Here is a 4,675-nt window from a genome sequence, read left to right as displayed (position 1 = left end):
ACGGCTCAGCACAGCACGGGAGCCACAAGGAGGAAGTAGAAGAGAGAAACCAGCCAGAGAGATCTGACTCCCAACTCTAGAAATAAAAAGATAAAGTAACTCTTCACTGGTGATCTTCTGAAGACCAAATTAGAGATTCTACATGCCACAAATCAAAACTTCCTTTAAAAACTGCTCTTCCAGCCGGGCACAGTGGCTCACACCTGTAATCCTAGCACAGTGGCTCACACCTGTAATCCTAGCGGGCGGATCACGAGGTCAGGAGATCGAGACCATCCTGGCTAACACGGTGACACCCTGTCTACTAAAAATACAAAAAATTAGCCAGGTATGGTGGCAGGTGCCTGCAGTCCCAGCACTTGGGAGGCTGAGGCAGGAGAATCGCTTCAACCCAGCAGGCGGAGGTTGCAGTGAGCCGAGATCGTGCCACTGTACTCCAGCCTGGGCGACAGCGAGACTGCGTCTCAAAAAACAAACAAACAAACAAACCCCAAAACAACAACAAAACTGCTCTTCCAACCCAGTTCCCAAATCTCTCGCAATACCTCAGCTTCTCAAATGTCTCGTTACCTCGAACTCTTAACTTCCTTGTCTTGTCTTCCTTACTTGTTTATGTCACTTGTCCGTCCATTCAACCAGTATGACAAGGTCCAGGGCTGAGCAGCTGAGCAAACAGGCAAGCAAACAAGCAAAACCAAACTCCACTTTTTAGAAGGGGGTAGAGAGGCAATGAAATATATACTGCAATGTACTGTCATATTTTTTCGTTCCTGATCAGGGTCATTTGAAGGACTGAGGCATCTTGGGCTAGAGATACCTTGTTTTCTCTCCAATCTCAACCAAAAACGTGACTTCCTTGAGGCTGGAGAAGGTATCTGTTCATCTGTGTATCCGCAGGTCTTAGCAGTGTGAGTATTCAGTGAATGCATGTGGAATGAACAAAGGAATTAAGTGAATGTGAGAAACAGAGTAAGGTACCGCCTTCTCTAACTGGGGTTGTTTGTGTTTATAACTTTTTAAAATTTTTCATTTATCAGGGCCACTCCAGTTATGAATGAAATTGGGTGTAATTGAGGTACAGAATGTGGGAACATAGGTGTATCTGATAGGAGATCAGGACTGGAGAGGATGGGGCTAGAGCCAAGGGAAGCTGCAAAAGGGCCAAAGTGGAAAATAGCAGGAACCAGATAAAAAGAGTACCCTTTTTCCCAATGCCACGTCCCTCCCATGACCTGAATTTCCTGCAGTTTTCTCTTCCTCCCTCCTTTGTCCTAATTCTCTATCTTTGGTTATTCAGGAGGGCCAGCACCCTCTGCTCCCATAAGGTAATGTGGCAGTGACTCAGGACACGCAGAGAGAGCATAGGCAGCAGTGTGTCGTTTCCCCTCAACATCCTTGGTAGAATCATCATGTCTGTCTCATTCACAAGTTGTTGTTGTTGTTGTTGTTGTTCTTCTTCTTCTTCTTCTTCTTCTTCTTCTTCTTCTCTTCCTCCTCTTCCTCTTCCTCCTCTTTCTCTTCTTCTTCTTCCTCTTCTTCTTCCTCTTCTTCTTCTTCTTTTTTCTTCTTCTTTTTTTTTTTTTTTTTTTTTTTTTTTTTTTTTTTTTTTGAGACGGAGTCTCGCTCTGTCGCCCGGGCTGGAGTGCAGTGGCCAGATCTCAGCTCACTGCAAGCTCCGCCTCCGGGGTTTACGCCATTCTCCTGCCTCAGCCTCCCAAGTAACTGGGATTACAGGCGCCCGCCATCTCGCCCGGCTAGTTTTTTGTATTTTTTAGTAGAGACGGGGTTTCACCGTGTTCGCCAGGATGGTCTCGATCTCCTGACCTCGTGATCTACCCGTCTCGGCCTCCCAAAGTGCTGGGATTACAGGCTTGAGCCACCGCGCCCGGCCTCTTCTTCTTTTTTTTAGCGTTAGCAGTTTCCAGCATCTGCATAAAATGATGTGTAAAATAGAGTCTCCGCCTGTCCTTAGAGAAGTTACTATCTAGGGGGAGTGAAAGGTCAACTACAGAAAAGTGTAGAAAATGCTAAGAAGGGTGGGGTGTTTGAATAACATATAAGGGGGCACTTACCCAGTCTTACGGTATAGGGGCTTTCTAGAAGTAGAGTCTAAGACTTAAAGGGCACGAGTGACAGAAAACCCAAAACAACAGTGACACAAGGTGGTTTATTTCTGTCTTACACAGAACCTAGAGGCAGCCATCCTGTGGTGTCATGGTCCATTATGGAATCAGGGCTCAGGTTTCTTCTATTTTGTTGTGCCACTAGTGTGACCTCTATTCCTATGGTCGCCTCATGGTTCAGGATGACTACACTTGTTCCAGCCATGATGTCCATGTTCTGCCTTCCAACATCGTACCAATCAGTGAAGAGATTGCTGGATATAAACTCAAGCTAATCCATCAATAGCGTTTCCTAATTATTTTCCTTCAGAAATGAAACACATGCAGAGTTAAAAATCACATAGCAGCTGGGCGCGGTGGCTCACGCCTGTAATCCCGGCACTTTGGGAGGCCGAGGCAGGTGGATCACCGGAGGTCAGGAGTTCATCAGCCTGGCCAACATGGTGAAACCCTGTCTCTACTAAAAATACAAAGACTAGCTGGGTGTGGTGGCAGGCGCCGGTAATCCCAGCTACTCGGGAGGCTGAGGCAGGAGAATCACTTGAACCTGGGAGGCAGAGGTTGCAGTGAGCAGAGATTGCACCATTGCACTCCAGCCTGGGAAACCAGAGCAAAACTCCGTCTTAAAAAAAAAAAAAAAAAAATCACATAGTACAAAAAGGCTTATGACAAAAAATTAAGGTCACCTGGCCTGGCCCTCCCTACCCCTCAGAAACAATTTCAACCTAGCTTTCAGGCAGGTGCTGTCAATGGGAGTCACTCTGACATTATGTACCACGTGACACGTTTGCAAAACCAACATGGCACCCCCAAAGGCGTCACTAGTGTCTCGGAAGGGTCAGCAGCAGCTGAGACTGCCTTCTTTATGGACCCCTTCTGTTACAAGAAGGAGTTTTGACATATTTAGTTTGACAGAGTTTAATTGAGCAAATAATGATTTGTGAATCAGTCAGCCCCCAGAACCAGAATAGGTTCAGAGTAACTCTGAGGCTGCCATGTGGTCAGATAACATTTATGGATAGAAAACAGAAAGTAGGTTGGGCGTGGCGGCTCATACCTGTAATCCCAATACTTCGGGAGGCCGAGGCTGGAGGATTGCTTGAGCCCAAGAGTTCCAGACCAGCCTGGGCAACATAGCGAATCTCCATTTCCATTAAAAAATAACAATCATTAAAATTTAAAAATAAGAAAAGAAAAAGGAAAGAGATGTCCAGAAAACAGAAGCGAAGTACAGAAAGAGTTGGACCCGTTATGTAAGCACAGAACCAGTCCCACCTGGTTCAACTTTGTGTAATAAAGTGGTGAGTTGTTTTTTCAGTTGCCAGGATCCCAGGTTGCAAGTTATGTAACCTGAGCGTGCACAGAAGAACCAAGCATTCAACCACAGGCGCAACCTAAATGCTCAGACCAAAGAACGGGAACGGAATTAAGAAGTAGATACATGGTATAATCCATGATCTAATCAGATTGAGGCATGGCATAATCCCATGGCAAGATCTAGTCAGATCATTGCTCACTGCAAGACTCAATCAGATCACGGCTCATTACCCTCTGCCTATAACACCTGCCACAGCCCCTGGCTTGGGGAGACAGATTTGAGCATGTCTCCTCGCCAGTTGACTTGCCACAAATCTTCCCGTCTACAAAAACCAGGTACTTCGGTGTCTGGCTTTCTGAGGGCAAAGGGATCCAGTTTGGTTCCCTAATAATGACAGATTGACATTTGCCTTATTGGAACAAGGTTTGAACAGTTGGCTGCCTGTGATTGGCTGAGACTCTGTGATTGGTATGAGTAGGTTCCAGTTCACTATGTACGGAGAAACCTTTAGGACAAACTTAAAATATGCCAGGAGAGAGCTTTAGGTTAAGCTTAACACTTCTCCCCTTTTGGTCAACCTCTTGATTTTGAGAGGTTGGAAACTTAAGACATTGACATCAGTTACCATTGTAAATAGACTTATTTGGTCTCAAATCCCGCTGGGAAATAACAGAGCAGTGGGTTTCGTAGATGGGAAAGGAAACAGAATAGAAACAAAACAAAACAAAAAAACAAAAAAACACCTGATTAGTTAACATCAGGTCACTTCAGGGTCCTTTTTTAAAGGGTTAGAGCAGAGGCGGCTTCCTAATTATGCTGCAATCTCCTGTTTCCAGGGGGGAAGGGAGGAGACAGGGAATATCGGTAATTCTGTAGAATAAATGGGTGGGCGAAAGAGATTAACTAGTAAATGGAAATGAGTGTGTGGTGGCCTTGGGGCTCCTCAGTCTGAGCTCAGCCCATCTGGGGCTCCTCCTAGGTTCTGGGCTTCCATCTGCTTCCCGCTCCTTTGGGGTCCCTCCAAGGTCGAGCTGTGTACTGAGCGAGTCCTCGGGGCCACTCAGAAGACAGTGGACGTCCGCGCCGGCGCACTCGCCCAGAGCGGCCTAGTCTCCGCCCAGTGGGCGGGGCCTCTTCTGGGGGGCGTGCGGCGTGCGCGGGAGGGGTCTCGTGGGCGCTCCGGTGGTTGTAGCACGGGTGACTGCGAGCGTGTGTGTGTGGCACGATATCGTGG

Source organism: Mandrillus leucophaeus, unplaced genomic scaffold (assembly GCF_000951045.1).
Source record: "Mandrillus leucophaeus isolate KB7577 unplaced genomic scaffold, Mleu.le_1.0 Scaffold986, whole genome shotgun sequence".
NCBI classification, from domain to species: Eukaryota; Metazoa; Chordata; class Mammalia; order Primates; family Cercopithecidae; genus Mandrillus; species Mandrillus leucophaeus.
Note: the sequence above shows the minus strand (reverse complement) of the source record.